The following is a 24,434-nucleotide window of genomic DNA, read 5'->3' as shown; positions in this document are numbered from 1 at the left end:
ATTATGCATAGAAGAATATTCTTTTAGCTTTTAATATAGTGCCTAGCCTTTTGGCTTTGAATTAATCCATTCAGTTATGACTTTGATCATGAAATTTACTTATTCCTTGTGGTATTTAAAGGATACAGAAGTATATAGATGGATGAGTACAAATGTATTGCCACAGATGGAAAAATACCACCTTCCCCGCTTCCCCCCAATACTGATCTTCAGAGTAATGGTAAATTGTGAGGTCAAGACATTTTTCTTGATATTAACATCAAATATTATTTGTCAGGTTTGCTTTTAGAATATTTCTACTATTTTGAAGAGCAGTCAGACTTTCAGTAGTGTCAGCTTTCCATTTAAAAATAGCTTCTATAGAATAAAGTTTTTAAAACATGCGTTTTGTTTGGCCAGAGGATTTCTCACTATTTACTGGTATTCTGACTATAAGAGTTTGAGGGGAATTATGTCCTGTTTTAAGAATAGAAGACCGTATGTTTTAAAATAATCCCATTATTCTAATAGAGTTCTCTCTTTTGAATAAGTTGCTTGTAGCAGAGGAAACTTTGTCCTGAGCTGAGCAGTTTTAGAGGCTGATGGAAGCTCAGCCACGGTGTTCATTACATCATCCTTTGATTCCATTAGCCAGCGTTCTCTCTGGTGGGTTAAGTGAGGCAGTAGACTCTGCATCATCATAAGCCCGCTGAGAAAGTCACTGCTTACTGCCTGGGTGTGTAGAGGGGTGGAGAGAACTGACTATGAAAATCACCTAGAGAAACTGACTGAAGTGGAATAAACACCTCCGATGCTTTTTTGGCAGCAGAGAGGGTCAGCTGTTATAGGAAGAGACTTAAAGATCTTAATGTTGGATCCAAATTCGTTTCTGACTTCTGAGGCTCTGAGCTAGAAAAGTTGGCACCCAAGGGCAGAGCGCTACCCTTGTCTGTTTACTAGCAGTAGTGACTACACTGAAAGCAGCCAGAGACACAGCTCATCAAAACTGATAACGGGGACAAGAAACAGAGCTGGTGATTTTGGCCACGTGTGTATCTCCAGCAGGAAAGGTGAGGGTGTCCTTCAGGGCTCTTGCGATAAACTTGTAAGGCTTTATTCAGCTGAACAGTTCATCTGCATTCAGCAGCATTTCCACTATAGTTGTGCGTCACTGCGAGACTGCATGGTAATGAAGCTGAGGCTCTGTGGGCCAAAACTCTGCTGCCTGTGAAAGCAGAAGGGACAGCGGCTCAGAGAGAGATCAACAAATCCATTGCTGCTGCTACCGCTGCTGCTGCAGCCAGTTGGGACACAATGTTGAGTCTACAGGATTCTGTGTTTTTTGAAATTAGCATAAAGTCCTTGTTAAAGTCCTGGAGCAGCAGCTGTAAGTATATTTGCCTAAACAGGAGAAATGCTTGAGGTATGATCATTGCCATTTCTTGCATGCTAATTCTTTAGCCCCATCCAAATTGAATGAAAGCTGTTGAAAATAACATGAAGAATCAGTAAAACAGCTAGAGCAACCTGGGTGCGCACATGCTGGCAGCTGTAAAATGAGTAAATATTCTCTGACCAGTCTGGGCTTTTCTTATTAATTTGTGTCCTTCTGGCAAAGTTTCTCTCTATTGGTCAAAAATGGGGAATAAAGATAACAAATAGGCTCTAATCTCTGTCTGCAACGTTATCGGATACCAGTACTATTCCACAGCTATGTTTGCACGAAGTGTTGATTGGAAGCAGCATCAGCTATCTTAAAGCATCAGACAGTGTAATGTAATGACTGCAACTTTCTCATAGTCCTGAAGTTACATTGAGTAATTTTCACATGTAGTCAATTTTAGGATAAAGAACATTCAGGATGATATACTTTTGTATTTCAAAGTTCAGATAAGTCATTAAAACCAATATCACTGAGCTCTTATTTTATTAATTCCTTCCTAATATATGGACTTGGCAAATACTGATTTTGTTTAGTCTTTCCAGTAAATTCCAGTGGCACTTTTCTCTGAAGATCTCAAAGCACTTATGAAAATTATTTATTATCATAGTCTGTTTTTCTTTTCTTTCTTTTTTCTGTGAAAAGTATCTTAATAAAATGATACCAGACTAATGAAGTAATAAGCAAGCAGAAATTCTGCTGTAATATCTGTTTTGCCCAAAGGAAACTGAAAGATAGAAAAACTGTGACTTTTCCAAGGTCATATGGTGGCAAAGAACTGGAATTAGAACCCAGTTGTTCTTACTCCCAACTGTGCTGTCCATGTCTAAGCAAACTAATGAATAAAATATGAGAGACTAAATTTAATTTTTTCTGGCTAACTCTCTAACCAAAATATTTGATATAGTTTTGTTTTATAATCAAATAATATAAAAGAGCAAATGTTGATATGGAGGACCTCTTAAAATAGAACTTTATAGACTATAATTTGAGATTTGTATTATGTCAAATATACTACATTTACAATCTCTTATTTCTTTTTTATTTTTGATATGTAAGTAATGCTTCCATATGGAGATATTATTGTGGCAGATGGCAGAAAATTATCTTTGTATGAGGAAAGCTTCTAAGTGAATATACATAGTTAAAATATTGGAGAATTATAATTACTGACTAATTTAAATTAAATAATTTACTACTTAAAAGGATACTATGGAATACGTATTTACTAAAATAAACTAGACTCTGGTTGTTAATTTTTTTTTCTTTTCCCTCTCCTTCTCCCTTCTGCCCCCGTCCCTACCATGTACTTTTTTAAAAATAGTAAGACAGTTTTGTAGTGAGAATGAAGCTATAAATGGGTTCTTATAGAGAAACAGTGTATATTAGATTATACACAGCAGCTTGTCCTGTAAAAACTTAGTTTGTTTAGATGCCTGTGAACTATGTGGTTATTTTGTTTTGTGACCATTTAAACATTTCTACATGTCATTACATGAACCATATAACCATCCACAGCCAAATCTCATGCAGTCATATTCCTTGAATCCAAGAGTGAACCCAAAACAGATGTTTGTAAAACCTTTGCTGTTCACTGTTAGTAAAAAAATGATTTGGTTTGTGGGCATCCCATTGCCCTTGGGCATTCATGGTACAAATCTCTTAAAGATATTTTTTAATAGTTTTAAAGCAGTGGATAACTACTGAAAAGAAGTGACAACTCTCACTGTTCAATAAGGCCCTAACCATGTCTGCCCTAGTCCTGGAAAGTGGGAGAATATTTTTATTTCACCAGCATCTGTGGATATCTTTTTTTAAAAAATTTTAATCCTCATTTAGCCCTACTGTATTTAAAGAGAGAGAGAGAGAGAGGATAGTCTTAAGACCCTAGAAAAGGACAGTGGTTATCTATCTCTTCCTAGTATCTATTCATAATATGACTTCCCTGGTGGCTCAGATGGTAAAGAATCCACCTGCAGTGTGGGAGACCCAGGTTCGATCCCTGGGTTGGGAAGATCTCCTGGAGAAGGGAACGGCTACCCATTCCAGTATTCTTACCTGTAGAATCCCTTGGACAGAGGAGCCTGGCGGGCTACAGTCCATGAAGTCTCAAAGAGTCTGACACGACTGAGCGACGAAGCACAAGCACACACAAGCACAACACTTGAATCAGCCAGTGTTTATTGAGTATATACTGCTCTGTAACCTTGTGATATTTGATTTTAAGGAACTTCTATTGATAGTTTACTCAGAGACAGAAAATATACATGAAAAGTTCACAGTAAGGAAGTCAAATTAAAAATGTTACATATGCATTATGACTTAACCAAATATCTGGTACACACTATAGACACAGGGAATCCTAGGGTAGAAGGAATCATATTGAACCACAGAAGGCAGAGAAAACTTAGCAGAAAAGGCATTTATTGGAATTCAGTTTGGAATAATAAGATGCTACCCATGGTGGTAGGCAGTACAGCCACCCACAGTCTCCCCAAACCAGAAACCAGGTTTCTGACTCAGCCCTTTGAGTCACTCACCAAGACTTGCCTTCTGAATTCTACCTTCTGAAGTGTCCTTAGTCTCTCCTGCCTTCTGTTGCCACCACCACTTAACTTGCCTTAGTTCAGGCCTCTGCCTTATCACCTGGAGTATGGCCATAGCTTCTTTTTCATCCTTTCTGCATCTTCCCCATTGCTGCCCGGGGCCCCTTCTAAATGTCTGCATCTAGAGCCTCTCCCCTCCTTAACTGCGTAGTCTTCCTGTCCCCTGTGTGGTGGAGCCTGTCGTCATCTAGCCCCGCTCATCTTGCTGGTCTCCTCTCTTGCCACACTCACCCGGTTCCTGGAGCATGCCGTGCCTTACTGTTTGAGGCTGCGTTTGCCTCGAATGCACCTCCTACCCCCTCACCTCTTTGTCTGCTTCACAGTGAATTCTTACTCGTGTTTGAAGACCTACCCTTTCTTGAGTCAGCCAGATACTAAGTGCTTCGTCTGTTCTGTTCTTCACTTTAATATCACTGTTATCACTACACTAACTGCACCGTTCATGTCTTCCTCTGCTACTTGAGGATAAGCTCCCGAAGGGCATAGTTTGGTTGTAGTTTTGTTTTTCTTTGTAGACTTAATGCTTACTTAACTTCTGATAAATGTGTAGGCAATTAAGATAAAGCTTAGAGCTGCGCACATTTTTGTTGGAATGGATTAATAATAGGAAAAAAGGTAGGAGGACAAATATACGAGCCCTCTTAGACTATGTGATTATTATTATACTAGTGATGTCTCTCAGGGGAACAGTTTCTGAAGTAGGAATGCATAGAAGGATCCCTCAGTGATTAAAAAAGATAATAATGTTTGACTAAATTCTGTTCAGTAAATTCCTTGGGAAGAGCTGAGAAAAACTAGCTTTATTAATAGCTTTTAGGGAGAAGAAAGAGATGGAAAGTAATTTTTCCATTAAATAAGTTATATATATTTCAAATATTGCCCCTGTCCTCCAAAGAAAAAAGGAAAGAGAAAGATCTGATTTTTGTTATTGAAAATAACTTATTAGCAATATAATAATTCTTTATCATTAAATATAATAATGTTTCATGTAGGTGCATTTGCCATGATTTGTATTAATGATCAATGCCACATTTTATATAATTTGCTAGAGGCCCTCTGGTTTCAAGGCCTGCTTAGCTGGCAGAATGTTGATGCGGTGCTGCTGAAGTTTGATTATAGTTGAGCTTATTTCTTTCAGTAACAACAATGAAGTGACATTCATATGGCCTAAATTCAGGATTTTGTCTTTGTGCCAACAGTTTTAGGCATTACTTCTTTTAAAAACTGAATCAGGAACATTCTGTTAAACCAGCAGTGTAGTGAGGATGTTATCATTTTAAAGATTAGCTTAGCTCTCTAAAATTGATAAGACAAGGCAAGAATTAGTACTAAGATCTATTTAGTTATATATCTGTAGTGTAAGGTAACAGATACAGTTATTATCAATATACTGCCTCTTGTAAATATATTAATTTATAGAATTTACTTTACATTCATAATTTTGTGACAGTGTTTCAAAGAATTCAGTTTTTATCACAGACATAGAAGAAATAAATGGACTTATTTAACCACAGTTTTATAAATTAAAATGTGAGTAAGATAAAGTATGTTAAAAAATTAGATTTGCATAATTTACTTGGATTTTTACACAATGTAAAAATTCATAAGCAGTGTTTTTAATGTCCAGGTGTTTTTCTTGGATTGCAAAAATAGTAAAAATCAAATCCTAAAAGCACAGTTATGCATTCATCTAATTTCAGTTAAAACCTGTGTTATTTTCTCAAAATAATATGTACCATTTATTGAAGTACTTACGGGTCTGGTATGTGTTAAGTGCATAGTATAATTGTGTAAATGCGTGTGTGTGTTCAATAACATACACATACTTTAAGTCTCTTATAATCCTTAAAATCTGAGAAAAGCTGTTATTGCTTTTTTAAAAAAAGCAGCTTTATTGTGATATAATTCACATACCATAAAATTCATCCTTTTAAAGTATATAATTCCATAGTATTTAGTGTATTCACAGAATTGTATTTATAACAATCATTACTTTCTAATTGTTGAATATTTTTATCACCTCAAAAGGAAAGCACATATTCATAACTTCTTGTAAAGTCTTCTGACTTCTGTTTGTACAGATTTGCCTCTTCTGGACCTTTCACATACATGGAATCATACTACAGATGTTCTTTTGTGACTTCTTTCACTTACCATATTTCCAAGGTTCATCCTTGGAAATATTATGACCATCCAAGGAAAGTTATGACCAACCTAGATAGCATATTAAAAATCAGAGACATTACTTTGCCAACAAAAGTCCGTCCAGTCAAGGCTATGGTTTTTCCAGGGGTCATGTATGGATGTGAGGGTTGGACTGTGAAGAAAGCTGAGCGCCGAAGAATTGATGCTTTTGAACTGTGGTGTTGGAGAAGACTCTTGAGAGTCCCCTGGACTGCAAGGAGATCCAGTCAGTCCGTTCTAAAGGAGATCAGTCCTGGGTGTTCTTTGGAAGGACTGATGCTGAAGCTGAAACTCCAATACTTTGGCCACCTCATGCAAAGAGTTGACTCATTGGAAAAGACTCTGATGCTGGGAGGGATTGAGGGCAGGAGGAGAAGGGGACGACAGAGGATGAGATGGTCGGATGGCATCACCAACTCGACGGACATGAGTTTGGGTGAACTCCGGGAGTTGGTGATGGACAGAGAGGCCTGGCGTGCTGTGATTCATGGGGTCACAAAGAGTCGGACACAACTGAGCGACTGAACTGAACTGAAGGTTCATCCATTTGTAAGATACATTGGTACTTGATTATTTTCATGGCTCATTAATATCCCATTGTATGAATAGACCATATTTTATTTGTCCATTCATCTGTTAAAAACTGATGCTTTTACAAAAGAGTAGATAGGGGCACAGACAAGTTAAGGTGCACTAAGAACACTCCCCCTACAAAAAAACAAACACACATACATACACACCCAGATGTTTTAATCCAACTAACTTCTTCTAATCCTTCATATTTCAATATAAAACTTTCCCTGATCTAGTGAGACTTTTTCCAGATGGCACTAGTGGTAAAGAATCTGCTTGCCAATACCAGAGACGCAAGAGATGCAGGCTTAACGCCTGGGTCAAAAAGATCTTCTGGAGGAGGACGTGGCAACCGACTCCAGTGTTTTTGCCTGGGAAATCCCATGGACAGAGGAGCCTGGTGGGCTACAATCCATGGGGTTGCAAAGATTTGGACCCGACTGAGCAACTCAGCACGCACACACAGTGAGACTTGAGTGAAATGTGAAGGAAGAAATAGTTGACAGTTTTGGTGGGCAGTAGCTGGGTAGAAGGAATATGATGTGCTGGGAGAAGGAGGAAATACACTAGTTTGACTGGAGCTGAGGGATGGGGGAGAGTGATGGGAATGATCTAGAAAGGTTGTCAGAAGCCAGACCACATATCCTAAAGACCTTCTCATATATTTTGATCTTAAACCTAAAACGCAGGGGGAGCCATTGGTGGACTTTGTGACAGTGGTTCAGGTGATTTCATCAGAGTTCCATTGTTCATGGGTTGGGGACAAAAAAGGGGATGAGAGAGGGATGCAGCATGTATAGGAAGCTGCATTAGGTTACTACTGCAGTAGATCAGACATGAGAGGAAGGTGGAATAAATAAATGTTATTTCCTTAGCAAGCATGTATGTAATGCCTCCCACGTGGGTGGGTCGGTGGGTACTCTTCTAAATGCTTTACAAAATATTAGCTCACTTAATCATGGATATGGGAACCATTTAAGACTAAAAACGATAGGTCTTGGGTTAAATATGTAAGGTCAAGGAATTTTTTAGGGTTTTATAAAATGAATTTGGTAGCATAATTTATGTTCTCATTGACATTAATTTCAGAGATATATTCATTGGTCAAAGAGAACATAAATCACCTAGTTAGCAAAGGCGTTCAAAAATTGAAGAATCTATTAATATCCATTAACATGCAATATAGTAACAGTATAACGTGAGTTTGAGTGAACTCCGGGAGTTGGTGATGGACAGGGAGGCCTGGCGTGCTGCGATTCTTGGGGTCGCAAAGAGTCGGACACGACTGAGCGACTGAACTGAACTGAACTGATAACATAATAACAAATAAGAGATTTACATTAGATGTATTCAGTGGATCTTTGTTATTTAAAATAAGCTTCACTGATGTTTATAGCAGCTTTAGTCATAATGGCTGAAAATTAGAAGCAACCAAGATGTCCTTGAGTAGATAAATGCATAAATAAACTGTGGTACATCCAGACTATGAAACATTATCCAGTGCTAAAATGAAATGAGCTATCAAACCATGAAAAGACATGGAGGAAACATAATTGCATATTACTAAGTGAAAGAAGCCAGTCTGAAAAGGCTACATACTGTATGACATTCCAGAAGAGGCCAAAATTATGGGAGCGGTAAGAAGATGAGTGATTGCTGGGGATTGGGGAGAGGGAGGGATGAGTAGGTGGTGCACAGAGGATTTTTAGGGAAAATAAACTACTCTGTATGATACTGTAATGATGGATGTTGTTGTTATTCAGTGGCCTAGTCTTGTCCGACTTTTTGCAACCATATATACTACAGCATGCCAGGCTTCCCTGTCCTTCACCATCTCCTGAAGTTTGCCCAAGTTCATGTCCATTGCATCAGTGATGCCATCCAACCATCTCATCCTCTGACACCCTCTTCTTCTGCCCTCAATCTTTCCCAGCATCAGGGGCATTTCTAGTAAGTTGGCTGTTCGCATCATATGACCGAAATACTGGAGCTTCAGCATCAGTCCTTTCAGCTAGTATTCAGGGTTGCTCTTCCTTAAGATTGACTGTTTTCATCTCCTTGCTGTCCAAGGGACTCTTTGGAGTCTTCTCCAGCACCACAGCTCAAAGGCATTAGTTCTTTGTCGCTCTGCCTTCTTTACGGTCCAACTCTCACAACCGTATGTGACCACTGGGAAGACCATAGCTTTGACTATACAGACCTTTGTCCGGAGAGTAATGTCTCTGCTTTTCAACACACTGGCTAGGTTTGTCATCACTTTTCTGCCAAGAAGCAATCATCTTCTGATTTCATGGCTGGAGTCACCATCCGCAGTGATTTCAGAGCCCAAGAAGAGGAAATCTGTTACCACTTGCACCGTTTCCTGTTCTATTTGCCAGGAAGTAATGGGGTCAGATGCCATGATCTTGGTTTTTTTAATATTTAGTTTTAAGCCAGCTCTTTCACTCTCCTCCTAAAGAAGCTTTTAAGTTTCTCTTTGCTTTCTGCCATTAGGGTGGTATCATCCACATCTCTGAGGTTGTTGATGTTTCTCCTGCTTATCTTGATTCCAACTTGTAACTCATCCAGCCCAGCATTTCTCGTGATGTGCTTAGCATTTGCAAAACAGGATGACAGCAGACAGCCCTGTTGTACTCCTTTCTCAATCTTGAACCAGTCAGTTGTTCCATACGGGGTATGTTTGTTCAAACCTATGGAGTGTACAACACAAAGAGTGAACCCTAATGTAGACTCTGGGTGATAACGATGTAGTCTCATGAATTGCAGCAAGTGTACTAAAGGATGTAGATTATGGGGGAAGGATGCATGTGTGGGAGCAGGAAGTATATGGGTTGTCTCTGTACCTTCCTCTCAATTTAGCTGTGAGCCTAAAAACTGCTCTTTAAAAAATTGTTCTAAAAAAAAAAAGATGAAGAAAATTCACATAAAGTTTTGAACCATTCTTACTGTAGGGAGACTGTGGAAGAAAAGAAAATGATGATTCCAGTAAAATGGCTTTAGTAATATTCTTGAAAGTAAGGTTAGTGGTGCATTTTTTTGCAGAGTACAGAAGCCCTGCATTGCGATGTTTGGTATATAAGGACCTGTGTGCGTGTGTTCTCAGTCGCTTCAGTTGTGTCCAATTCTTTGTGACCCCATGGACTGAAGCCTGCCAGACTCCTATGTCCATGGGATTTTCCCGGCAAGAATACTGAATGCCAACCCAGGGATCGAACCCACGTCTCTTGCAGTCTCCTGCATTGTAGGCGAATTCTTTACCTCTGAGTTACCAGCGAAGCTCATATAAGGGCCCTTGTGTTGTTTAAAGTGTTAATTGCTCAGTTGTGTCCGACTCTTTGCCACCCTATGGACTGTAGCCCACCAGACTCCTCTGTCCTGGGGTTTTCCAGGCAAGAGTACTAGAGTGGGTTGCCATTCCTTTCTCCAGGGGATCTTTCCAACCCAGGGATTGAACTCAGGTCTCCTGCATTACAGGCAGATTCTTTACTGTCTGAGCTACCAGGGTCTCCATATATAAAGGCCTCTGCTCAGTCGCTCAGTCATGTCTGACTGTTATCCCATGGACTGCAGCCTGCCAGGCTCCTCCATCCATGGTATTTTCCAGCAAAGAATAGTGGAGTGGATTGCCATTTCCTTCTCCAATATAAAGGCCTCAGTTCAGTTCAGTTCAGTCGCTCAGTCGTGTCCAACTCTTTGCGACCCCATGAATCGCAGCACACCAGGCCTCCCTGTCCATCACCAACTCCCGGAGTTCACTCAGACTCACGTCCTAGTGTGGTTCAAATATGGGGTTCCTAGGAGGTGCTGGTGTTAAAGAACCTACCTCCCAGTGCAAGAGACATAACAGATGTGGGTTCAATACCTGGATGGGGAGGTTCCCCTGGAGGAGGGCATGGCAACCCACTCTAGTATTGTTGCCTGCAGAATCCCATGGACAGAGGAGCCTGGTGGGCTACAGTCCATAGGATCTTAAAGAGTCGGACACGACTGAAGCGACTTAGAAGGCAGGCACACACACATGGTTCAAATATAAAGTAGTCCCTTTGGCTGCTATGTGAAGTTGATATTTCATCAGCTAAGAGGCAGGGGATGACTGTGAAGGAAGACTTTTAACAAGTTTACGTAGACTGTTATTAGGACCTGAACTTAAAAATTCAGTTATGCAGAAAGTTCAGCTATGCAGAAAAAGGAAGTGGGGATTACTTTTAGTAGTCATGGTATTTGATGGCTAGACTAGATATGAAATATAGGGCACAGGGAGAAATCAGTGATAACTCTTTAAGTTTATATCACTGAAACTTTATTCTTTGAAATCACAGATAATGAAAGGCAAAGATTGATTGGCGACCGAGATATGTGGTTTAGGTCATCGATAGTGAGTAAAGTGAAGAGACTGAAAGCCTGAGAGAAAAATCAGTTTAAGATTTCTAGTATGAATTGAGAGAACTATATATAACTTTTTAAAATTAGATTTTTTATTTATCCTATAAATGATCCTTTACTCTGCTCCCTAGAACTCTGTCCCTGACATGCATTCATCTAACTCTGACGGATGTTGTTTGTGATATTATATAAGTAGGTTTCCTTGTTTATGGTGTTTTTGAAACTTTTTATTTTAGTTTTAAATAAACTTTAAATAAAATTAGTTTTAAATAAAATCATTGTGTGGAACCAATGTTCGGCTTTGGAAGAATAGTGAAAGGCAGTGGTTTTCACCCTGGCTACTTCCTCGATGGTTCAGCTGGTAAAGAATCTGCCTGCAATGTAGGAGACGCAGGTTTGATCCCTGGGTCAGGAAGATTCCCTGGAGGAGCGCATGGCAACCCACTTCAGTATTCTCGCCTGGAGAATCCCCATGGACAGAAGAACCTCGTGGGTTACAGTCCATGGAGTCGCAAAGAGTTGGACACGACTGAGCAACTAAGCACAGCAAAATAAAGTCATGCTGGGGAGTTTTCAGAAACATACAGATGCCTGGGGTCTCCCTCCAGAGAGTTTGATTCTGATTTAAGGAATTGCCAGAGAAGGCCAGCAAAGACCACCATCAGGTCAGGAAATCCTGACTTTGCCAGAATGCTGAGAGTGGATGTGAAATCTTTCTCAAGGGGCAGAATTGTTATAAACAGTCTTCTGACAGAGACAAGCTTTTACGTGTGCCAATTTACTAATTCACAATGAGAAATATGCCAAGTGAAAGAACATTAATGCTGGAGCTGGCAGACCGACCGTTCTTTGCTCTGCTTGTGGGTTAGGTCATACAAAGTTAAACTGTAATCAGGAAGTTGGATGGAGAGCCTAAAGATCAAAGAAATTTATTATCTGCCCAGGCTCTGCTATAGGGGCCAGAACACTCATCCTTTGTCCACTCTACTTGACTGTTGAACAGGACTTTTCCATCAGCAATGTGTTGTGTTAATTTCCTTGTACCTTTTCAGCTATACATCCAATTATTCTTTTGCATATTTGCCACAAATTTAATGTTTGTGTATAAAGTGAAAGCTCACTGCAAGTTTAATTTTCATTTTCTGGCCAGTACAAAGTCTGACTATTTTTTTCATATGTTTGTTGTCTTTTTAGATTGGTTCTTATGAGAATTGTCTGATTATATCTTTTGCCATTTTTTCTCCATTGTGTTGTCTTTCTCTTGTAAATTTGAATATTTTATATTTATATTTTATATTTTCTGTCATCTATATTCTACTTTCTGTCATCTACATTCTACTTTCCCCCCAACTTTTGTCCTTTCTTGTTTACAGTATCATTTCCTTATAAATATTTAAAAATTTTCTTTGGTCAAAGGCATTCTTTTTAAATAATTTTGGGCCTTCTATCTTCACTAAAGGTCTCCTCTTTCCTGGATTATGCATGTTGACTTTGAATTCTTTTCTAAGACTTTAAAACATTTTTACTTCATATCCATCTGGAATTTGGTCTTTGAATATATTATATTTATTTTTCTGCAAATGAGTAGCAAGATATTCCAAAATTATTACTAAATAAATCACCCCTTTTCTTCTACTTTTGCTATGTTGAATTTTTTTTCTGAAATTTTGGTGAGGTTCTCCAATCTTTTAAATTAATCTGGTTTATGTGCATTTAATATTCACTGAGTTGATTACTTTTGCATAACATTCTGATATAATTATTTATATGTAGACAGATAGATATATTTTACCTATTTTACTAAGTTTTTTTTAAATTTAAGTATATTTGATGTACAATATTACATAAGTTACAGGTGTACAATATAGTGATTCACAATTTTTAAAGGTTGACTGTATTTATAGTTATACTATATTGGGTATATTCCCTGTGTTGTACAGTGTATCCTTGTAATTTATTTATACATAGTAGTTTTTACTTCTTAACCCCTGCCACTGTATTACTCCTCTCCTCTTCCCTGCCCCATTGAAAATCACTAGTTCTCTATATCTATGAGTCTGCTTCTTTTTCATTAGTTAGTTAGTTGTATTTTAGATACCACATATAACTTATATTATTCAGTATTTGTCTTCCTCTGTCTGGCTTGCTTCACTTAGCATTATGTCCTCCAGGTCCATCCATGTTGTTACAAATGCAAAGTTTCATTCTTTTTTAAGGTTAAATAGTATTCCACATACACATACATACATATATGCCACATCTTCTTTATTCATGCATCTGTTGATGGACACTTAGGTTGCTTCCACATCTTGGCAATTGTTATTAATGCTGCTGAGAACACTGGGGTGCATGTATCTTTTTGAATTTGTATTTTTGCTTTATTTTGAATATATACCCAGTTGGTATATATGGTAGTTCTGTTTTTAGTTTTTTGAGAAACCTCCGTGTTGTTTTCCACAGTGGCAGCACCAATTTACATTCCCATCAATAGTATACAAGGGGTTTCCTTTTTTCCACAATCCTTGGCAACATTTGTTACTTGTGGTCTTTTTGATGATAGCCATTTTAACAGGTGTGAGATGATAATCTCACTGTGATTTTAATTTGCATTTCTCTGGTGATTAGTGATGTTGAACATTTTATACTATATTTTGATAATAGTTATATTCTGATTATAGTTATAGTCTGTTCTGATTATAGTTATCTTTTGGTTTAGACAATAGTGTTTGTATTATTTTTAAATGAATTTGTTTTTTTTTAGTATCTGCATGCATGCTAAGTCATTTCAGTCGTGTCCAACTCTTTGTGACCCTGTGGACTGTAGCCCACCAGGCTCCTCTGTCCATGAGATTCTCCAGGCATGAATACTGGAGTGGGTTGCCACGCCCTCTTCCAGGCCATCTTCCCAACTCAGGGATTGAAACTGCATTGCATCTCATTATGGAGAAGGAAATGGCAACCCACTCCAGTATTGCCTGGAGAATCCTGTGGACGGAGGAGCCTGGTGGGCTGCAGTCCATAGGGTTGCACAGAGCTGGACACGACTGAAGCGACTTAGCATGCATGGATGTATTGGAGAAGGAAATGGCAGCCCACTCCAGTACTCTTGCCTGGAGAATCCCAGGGACAGAGGAGTCTGGTGGGCTGCGGTCTGTGGGGTTGCACAGAGTCGGACATGACTGAAGCGACTTAGCAGCAGCAGCAGCAGCATGTCTCCTGCATTAGCAGTCGGGTTCTTTACCGCTAGCGCCACCTAGGGAGCCCTCCTCCTAGGACTGTTCACTTGCTCAGTTGTGTCTCTTTGTGACCCCATGGAATGCAGCATGCCAGGCTTCCCTGTCCTTCACCATCTAGTATACTCTAAGATAATTTTCTCTAATGCAACCTAAATAAAATTGTACTGAAATCTTAATTGGAATTGTACTAATTAACATATTTTCTGGGAATTGACACTTAAAAGAACAAATGCTTTTATCTGTAAGTTTGTCCTTACCTTTGTTCAGGTCTTCTTTTTATGTTCTTTAAGAAGTTCTTGTCGTTTCCTCTATGTAAGTTCTATGCTTCTTTATTAAATTTATACCTATGTATTTTATATTTGTAAGTTTTTATCCATTTTCATTTCTACGTGATAATTGCTAGTTAATAAATTTCATATCTTCTTTCTCAATATTTATAATAGTGATTTCATTTTATTATGTTATTGCATTTACTTATTATCCTGTAAACTTTAGAACAGTAGTGAATGTAAGGCAAGAATCAGCATCTTTGTTTAGTTTCTGTTTTAGTTGAAATAGATTTGGTGTTTTGAAATCTACAATGATATTTGCTGCTGGTGTATGGTAAATATTTTGTTCCTTTTGTCTCTGCTGGATACCAGTAAATTTCTTTGTCAGCTAATTTAAGTGTGTGGGCCATACAGCTGTATGACTCTTTTAAAGTGTAATCCCAAGAGTGATGGAAGGAAATGCAGGCTCTGAGAGCCTTTCTTAGTTAGCAATCAGTTAAAATATTAGGAGAAAGTCTGTTTTTTCTTGGTCTCTTTACATCTTATCAGCCTCAAGGGTATAGAGAACTCTGCCCAACTGTTTAGATTCTGCTCGCTTTCTTGTAAGTTGAAGAAAAACGGGTACACAACCATATGTAGTTATTTACCTCTCCCAGGCCCTGGATCTGGGTATGTTTACTGGATGAAACACCTGGGTATGTTTACTGTAGGATTCTGGTATTCATATACATTAGGTTAGCAGAAAGTTTGCTTGGGTTTTTCCATGAGCTGAATGAACTTTTTGGCCAACCCAATTTTTTACTTAAGGCTGTGCTATGGTGGTGCCCAAGCTTATGTCTGGCCAGAGGAGGGTTTGCCACAGTGGGTTTTTCATTGGCAGTGAAAATTTTTATGGGCAGAAGAATGGAGAACAAAAATGAAAACAACTTTTTTTGTTGCTTCTGATACCATACCCACAGTTGAGCTAAAACGCATTCATTCATTTTTGGAGGGGGAACAAAGCTTAGAGAGCTTCAATATTTTGACCAAGGTTATAATGACACTCAGTAGCCAAATCAAGTCTAGGGCTCTCATCTTCTGACTCTTAGACCCATACATATTTTTAAAATACCACGGTATTACTAAATTTATAGAATAGTTTCCTAGCCAAGATTCTGAAGGTTCAAAAATAATAACCACAGGGAGACTCTGGGTGAGTGAGTAATGGATTATTTAGATGATTGGTTGTTTTTTCTTCATCTTTATAGTAAACAATATTTCTGTGGTAGATTTAAAGTAAAAAAAAAAATAAAAGTTGGAAATGTGCCAAAGATGTCATAGGAACTTCTATGTTTAGAAATTGTTTTCGATGGGAATAGTTTAGCCAAGGATAAATAAACATTTTATGAACAGCTGTCCAAAGAACAAGCAAAAGTTTTATTTCTTCTATCCATTGAAATTCATCCAGAAGCAAAATCTTTGGATTGAGTGGTGAGGAAAAATAATTTCATTTACACAGAATAGACAAAGTATTTAGAAACAGAAGAATTGGAGAGTTTCTCCTATTAAGGAAAATAGACATTTTTCTTTGGGTTCATAAAAGAAGACAAATTAGTAAGGGTATGCCAGGTTCTAGATAAGAAGTTAATTAAGGTGTCAGTTTTCTTCTAATTATTTTGTAAAGGTTTGTATAAACTTGGAAGTATAAGTAAATGACAATATATGAGAAATTCCTGAAGATAATGTGTAAACCAGGAGTATTTGTTTCCAACAGATAATAAAACCTATTATAAAGCTACAGTAATGAAAAGAATGGTACTGATATAAAACTGATTGTTGATGAGCAAAATAGAAAGCATATTTGAGTATGAATTTAGTTTATGATAGTGAAAATCAGGGACAAAATTTTAGTAAACATACTGAGAAGAACCAATTAAATGTTAATGAAAAACTTTAAAATCTTTATTGTGTAACACCGCAAATAAATTCCAGTTGGACAGGTTTAAATGGAGTAAATGAGACTAAAAGAGAGTTGAAAGAAAATAGTGGTAAATACATGTCTGATCAAAATGGGAATACTTTTTCTTTTTTAGCCTGTTTTATGTAAATGAATTTGAAGATGCAACAATATTTGACTTGGGATAGTTATTCTAAGCAAACAGTACGTTAATAATACAGACTTTTAAGGAGGAAAAATGGATATATCAAAATCTGGCAGTTTTGGATGACATAAAGCCACTGATCTGAAAGTTCTTAAACTGAGGACTGAAGTTCACATTCCATTCAAATGGGACAATCAACTTTAATTAGAAGGCAGTTTCCTTGTTGTACGTGAACAATAACTTGATGTGATGTTTTGGATCTAGTTCCTTCCAGGAATTTTACCAGCTGGTTGTTAAATTATTGATGGCTTGAAATCATCCATAATGGGAGTGATTGAACAATGGAAATTAGCAAATGCTACAAATCAGGATTTTTTTTTTTTTTAAAGAGGGCCATTTACCAGCTTATCACTTGAAATAAGATTTGGTTTGTTAGCATAAAATAAGATACTATGCAAAATGTCTTAATAAATATTAAATAATGTATCCAAAATCATCAGCGAATAGTGTCTGGTAGGAGGTTCTTAAATTTATGAAAGAATTTTGAGGTATACGTTCCTTTCCTTTGGCTAAGTTGATTTCCCTTGGGGCTCAGATGGTAAAGAATCTGCCTGCAATGTAGGAGACTGAGGTTCGATCCCTGGGTTAGGAAGATCCCCTGGAGAAGGAAATGGCAACCCACTCCAGTATTCTTGCCTGGAGAATTCCATGAGCAGAGGAGCCTGACGGCTTACAGTTCATGGGGTCACAAAGAGTTGGACACGACTGAGTGACTAACACGTTCCCTTTCCTTGCCTTATGTAGCAAATTGTGTTTGTGCACTGAAGCCATCACATGATATTTTCATAATTTATCTCTTAACACGTTCAACATGCACATTATTTATATTTTCTTTTTTCCTCTTCAGAAATAATTGCTTTCAAATGTACAGTTTTGCTTTGGATAGTTGGTAGAAAGATACACGAATCCAACCGGTCTCCCCAAAAGTTGAAATTGTCATTTATTCCCTAATACTGATTCTACTACCCTTGTCTCTATGTTCAATTTGTCTACCATGTAACCTGATTTGTGTTTTTGATGTTTTATTTTAATTGACTTAAAACTGTTTTGTTTCTTTTTTCCTCTTAGCTTAATCCAAATACATTATTGTTTTAAGCTTTGGCTTGGGCTGTTGTTTATTGTGGCTCTTCCCAGGCACCTTTGGTTCTAGCTGACAGGAATAGAATAGGCCTTTCTTTATTTTCTGAAAAATTAATAGACTTTTTTATAAAGAGCAGTTTCAAGTTTATAGAAATTTGAGCAGAAAGTACAGAGAGTTCCCACATACCTCTTTCTCCTGCCCTCCCTGCTCTGCCCATTTTCCCTCCTGTTGACGCTTTACATTAATGTGATACATTTGTTAAAATTGATGGACCTACAGGACTCATCATAATCACCCAAAGCCCATAGTTTACAACTTCAGTCTTGGTGTTGTGCTTTATATGGGCTTTGACAATTTATAATGACATGTGTCCAGCATTGCAGTATCGTATAGAATAGTACCATGCCCCTAAAAATCCTCTGTGTTCCACCGATTTATCCTGCCCTCCCTCCAACCCCTGGCAGTCACTCATCTAAGTTGTCTCCATAGTCTTGCCTTTTCTAGAATGTCAAATAGTTGGAATCATACAGTTGGAATATAGCCTTTTCAGATTGGCCTCTTTCACTTAGTGACATGCATTTAAGTTTCCTCCACATCTTTTCATGGCTTTGCAATTCATTTCATTTTAGCACTAAACAATATTCCATTGTCTGGATGTACCACAGTTTGGTTATCCATTCACCTACTGAAGGACATCTTGGTTGCTTCCAAGTTTTGACAGTTACAAATAAAGCAACTGCAACCATTTGCATGCAGGTTTTTGTGTATATATATTTTCAACTCCTTTGGGTAAATACAAAAGAACACAGTTGCTGTGTTCTCCGATAAGAATATAATTTTGTGAGGATCCTTCAAACTGTCTTCCCTTTTCCATTCTCACCAGTGATGACAGAGAGTGATGACAGAGAGTTCCTGTTGTCCCACAGGCTCACCACCATTTGTTGTTGTCACTGTTGTGGATTTTGATCACTATGATAGGTGTGTAGTACTGTTGACTGAAAAAAGAAAAAAAAGTGCAATCTAAAAACTGGGAATTGTGTTTTATTTGGCAGACTTGCTGAGGACTTAGGCCTGGGAGGCAGATTCTCAGATAGCTTTGAAGAACTGCTTCTAAGAGGTAAAGGAGGAATCAGGATATATATTAGAGTTTTTACAACAAAAAGCCAGGTAATCAGAACATCAAAAGTTTACTGTTAATTAAAGAAAAGCAGACATCTGAAGTTAATGAACTTAGCACTTTTCTATGTATGGGAAGATGGAAGCATCTGGGCTTATTGAAATCATTCCTTTGTTATGTACCTTAATTATCTAGGGCCAGTATCCTGTTTTTCTCCATCCTAAATCTCCTCAGAGTGTACACTTGAGGGGTCTACAGTGGCTGATGGCTTCATAACTACAACTTCCTTTGTTTACTGATAGAGCAGGTGACATTTTTCAACCAGAGTGGTATCTCATCGTTGTCTTAATTTGCATTAGCGTCTTTTCATATGCTTACTTGTCATCTGTATGTCTTCTTTGGTGAGCAGTCTGTTCAGATGTTTTGTCTGTTTTAAAACTGGATAGTTTATCTTCTTATTGCATTTTAAGAATTGTTATATATTTTGGATGCCAGATACGTGTTTTGCAAAGGTTTTCTCCCAGTCTGTGTATTTTCATTCTCTTAACAATATCTTTTGCAGAGCTGAAGTTATTTTAATAAAGCTTCAGTTTATCAATTTTTCTTTCATGGGTCTTGCTTTTAGTGTTGTATCTGTAAAATCATCACCAAACCCAAGAACTGTTAGATTTTCTCCTTATAGTCTGGGAATTTTATTGTTTTGCATTTCACATTTAGATCTGTGATCCATTTTGAGTTAGTTTTTGTAAAAGATGTAGGTTCTGTGTCTAGATCTATTTATTTTTGTAGTATGCAAATGTCTAGTTATTCCAATACCATTTGTTGAAAATTCTCCGTTTTCCACTGATTGCGTTTGCTCCTTTCTCAGAGATTAGTTTCAGTTGACTCTGTTTGTGTGAGTCTGTTCTCGGCTCTCTATTCTGTCCCACTGATGTCGTCATGTATTCTTCATTAGTAGCACACTGTCTTGTTCACTGTAGCGTTAAAATAAGTCTTGAAGTTGAGTGCTGTCAGTCCTCCAACTTTGTTCTTCTTCAGTATTGTGTTGGCTATTCTGAGTTATTTGCCTCTGCGTGTAAATTTCAGTCAGTTTGTTGATAGCCACAAAATATCTTGCTGGGAGAGGATTGCTTTTTAAACTAAGAGTTTTGCTTTTGTCTTTTAAAATAGGTATGTTTGACTTTTGGTCTTGTTCAAAAGGCCATTTACCTTATACCTTTTCTTTCTTAGGTCATCATCAACATGTTTATTATTAACCAATATAAGTGAATAATCATTATTATAATAAATTGTGTGGTATTTTGTTACTTTTCTGTATTATATAAATCTCTACATAAATATGTATGTATAAGCTTATGACCAAAGAGTAGTAATTTTTATGTCTAAAGACCTGGCCTTGGGGGTGAGGGTGCTGCGCTCAGTTTTCGTGGACTCCACTGGGGTCTTTTAAAACTACATCTACTCACCCCTACTCATCTTTTTTAGGGCAGCTCAATCACTGAGAGTCACTGAATTTAGACAGAGTTATTGTATAGAGTGTTGCACGTAAGAATATAATGGAGGCAGAAAACAACAAGAACCACTGCTATAAAGTAATGAAACCAAACATGATTCAACTTAGGGTTTTCGTGTCTCTTCTCACATATCTGTTCTCCTTCAATGAATTTAAATTAATCCTATAAGGGAAGAGGAGACTTATGAGCATGAAGAAGGTAATTTTTTTTTTTTTTTTTTATGAAACATGCAAAGTACAATGTTATACAGAGCTCGCTATCTAAAAATACCAAACTTCCCTGGTGGTCCAGTAGGTTGAAAATCTTCAATTCAGGGGACATGGGTTCAATCCTTGTCCCACGGAAGATTCCACATTCCTTGGAGCAACTAAGCACATATACCACAGCTACTGAAGCCTGAGCTCCTAGGGCCCCTGCTCTGCAATGAAAAGCCACTGCAATTAGAAGCCCTTGCATTGCAACTAGAGAAAGCCTGCACACAGCAACAAAGGCCCAGCACAATCATAAAAATAATAAATAAATAAATAATTTTCGAAGTGCCATATTTACTTTTTATTTGCACCTTATCTATGAGAATGGAGAAGGAAAATGCTACCCTCTCCACTATTCTGGCCTGGAGAATTCCATGGACTGTATATCCATGGAGTTGCAAAGAGTCAGACACAACTGAGCGACTTTCACACATATCTATGAGAAAGAGTACACAGGCTAGCTTTTAATTTTTATATCTTAATTTTATATATTCATCACTCAGGTCTTGCTTTATTCTTTTTATTGTCAGAGTTTAATAGATTTATATTCCAAGGATGTTTAATATGACATTGGGTTTTTACAACTTGTAATTCAATGCCTAAATTGTGTTAAGAATTACACTCTTAACAGTTATGTCATTATTCTCTAGTAGACATATGTAAAATTTTCAAAAGACTTTAATAGCATGTAGAGAAATAGTACTATTTAGCTTCATAAAATATTTGACTCAAGCAATCTGGTGACATCAGGTTAATCCAGTTATGTAGAAACTAACCTTCTTAACCCTGCTTAGAGTGACTATCCCTTTTTCTTAACTATTAGCAGAATATGAGAAAAATTCACATATCTTAACCAAGCTGAACATTATAGTGAAATACACAATCGGGGGAAACCATTTTGGTACATAAAAAAAGTTATCTAATTTTTATTTATTTTTAAAATATCAGTGAAGTTAAATATTGTTTTTGTGGTTATTGGCTTGTTTTATCTTTTGTAGCTTGTTTCTTCATCGTTTTTGTCCAGTTTTCAGTTCAGGTGTGGGTCTTTTTCTAACTGATTTCATTTTGAGGTAAAACTGATTAACTCTTAAACACTAAAAATTTGATTTTTCTTTCAAGTTGAAGTATTTTGATGTTAGAATGTAATGTGGATATTTAGAAGATAGACCTTTATTTGGAAGATAAATACAAGTTTCCCTAAAACTTCTGGCTAATATTGGCAAATGTCTTGAAAATTCAATTATGATACTTAGGGATATTTATTTATGCTTAACTTATGTTTATGCTTTTTAGGAAGTAGAAGACAGTAATGGTGAGTTATTTGAGAGATCATTTTAACTAAAATTTTTCTTTTTGAGAAGACTTTAAAAGTTAAAATGCATTAAGGTTATACCTCATCAAAGTCTACAGTTCAAGTGCCAAGATCTATTATAGGCTTCTTGTTTAAAACATTTATTATAAAGTTAAAGCCAAAGAAACTTTGTAACTCTCATATGACCTTATGAATCTTAATTACAGGAAGAGATATATTTTGCATCTACTACCATAAGTCAAAAATTTAAAAATGTTTTATCCTCATTTTTAGTCCTAAAATGTAAATTAAAATTCTAGAAACTGAGTAGCCTTTTTGACTATTTTATGATTCTCTACAGCTATCCAACATAATGTGGATATAAAATATAAAGTATTCTTAATAATCCAAAATAAATTTTTTAAATTTAAGATCTTCTTTCCCACAGTGACATTTGTTAATACATCCTCTCCTTTATAATATACAATGTTGGATCATGAAACAGAGTAAACAAACACGTCATTGTTTAAAATAAATGGCATGCACTGTGTTCAAAGGACTGTGAATTTTTATTTTGAACTCTTTTATATGATTTTAGTTCTAGAATACAATATATATTTTAATTTTATGTGATACAAGGATATTTATCTTTTATGCAATATTAACTGTTTATAATAGTCTTTTGATTATTATTATTTTGAAAATATAAGCATCATGCATGACTAATTTGTAATCTTACCATTGGAGGAAAATATTTTGTACTATGCAAAAATGAGTAAACATAGATAATGGATAGGACATGAAAGTAAGCCATTCTTTGGCATTTAGAAGTTCAGTTTTCCAAAAATATTTATTTTTTAAATTTGCAAACGATTTTTTTCTGAAGTGACTGCCCTCACCTGATTTTATATTACTTTCTAGTATTTTCTTTTGGAGTTACCACGGTCACTTTAGATATCTTGACATATCTTATATTTGGTAGAGTAGGTTTTTTTGTTTTTTTAGTTGACAGAACAATTCCTTAGGAGTTGGGAATGTATTTCTTTAGATTAAATGTACTGTCCTATGGTTATGTAACACACACATGAACAGAAAGTGTTTGAAAAATTGTGTTCTGCTTCCTATTTCAAGGAGGGCGTAATTTCTAGGACAGCATATTGAACGCACAGTCTCTGGAGATCAGGTCAAGGTAGAGAAGTACATTTCTTACAGGTTTCTCCATGGATATTCTAGGCCAAAGGGGATGTCATAAGCTGAAGTTGGAGAATGGGAAGGTCTGTTTGATGCAGCAGGTAGGAAGATCAAGGCAACTGGAGAAGCTGTAGATAAAAGCCAGGTAGGCTGCCCAGGCGTCAAGAAAACAGAACAGGTGCTCTTTTTATGTCACACTTGGTTCAATGTACTGTTTGCCAGGCACAATGTCATCTTGATCTCTCTTTTGAATGATTCAAAGGAAAGTCCTATGAGTCATCGTTAATTGCTTGCTCTCCTGTGAGTAGCCAAGTCCACTAACATCTGACAGACCTTTCTCTCCTGTGCCATCACCATCCTCTTAGCCCAAACTGTGATCATCTCACCTGGATTTTCTGTAGTGGCTCCCCCGATTCTACGTTTGCCCTCATCTAATTCATTCTCCAGAGGAGCCAGGGATCTTTTAAAGAGAAGCCAGATCCTCTTCCTCTCCAAGTCATCACTTTGCACTGAATTTTAATTGCATTGAGAGTAATATCCATTCTCCTTATACAGCTCTAAAACTTTGGTCTCTGACTAATGCTTCTAACTTCATCTCACATCCACCCCTGTTCCATCCCTTGAGCTTCAGCCACACTGGTCCTTTTTTTGTTTTTCAAGCATTCAACTCAACTTTGTACTTTCTGTTCCTGGTGCTTTGCCTTGCTTCCTCTTTTTCATCATTTAGATGTGAGTTCAAATGTAGTTCGCTTTTTCAAATGTGTTTCCAGAGCATTCTCTCCAAAATAGTGTATTTTAACTTCTTAACCTAATTTGCATTTTATTTATTCACACATATTTCCTTCATTGCATACAACTTTGTTTAGAATTCATTCATTCATCCCTGACATATTTATTGTATCCCCAGTATATACCAGGCATTGTTCTAAGCACTTGGGATTCATCAGTGAACAAAAAAGACAAAAGAGAGTCTCTGAGCATATAGAATTCACAACAGCAGGGTGAGGAGAAAAATACCACATAATAAATAAATAGTACATAGTAAACATGATATATAATGAAGTTACAGTTATATTGGGCAGTATGTTAGAAGGCAACAAGTGCAATAGAAAAAATAGAGTCTGGTAATACAGATTGGGAGATCTGGTTGGAGTTTAGGGGCAGGATGCATATTAAA

The 24,434-nt window shown here is 37.0% G+C and overlaps 1 protein-coding gene across 9 annotated transcripts in view; it reads left to right on the top strand.

The window, feature by feature from the left end:
* Nucleotides 1-24,434, top strand: part of FRYL (FRY like transcription coactivator) — a 264,479-nt gene that overhangs the window by 101,620 nt on the left and 138,425 nt on the right. The gene's annotated exons all lie outside the window — the stretch shown is intronic.

This window comes from Bubalus kerabau, chromosome 7, assembly GCF_029407905.1.
Source record: "Bubalus kerabau isolate K-KA32 ecotype Philippines breed swamp buffalo chromosome 7, PCC_UOA_SB_1v2, whole genome shotgun sequence".
Lineage (NCBI taxonomy): Eukaryota > Metazoa > Chordata > Mammalia > Artiodactyla > Bovidae > Bubalus > Bubalus kerabau.
Note: the sequence above shows the minus strand (reverse complement) of the source record. Positions and strands in the feature narration are given on the sequence as shown.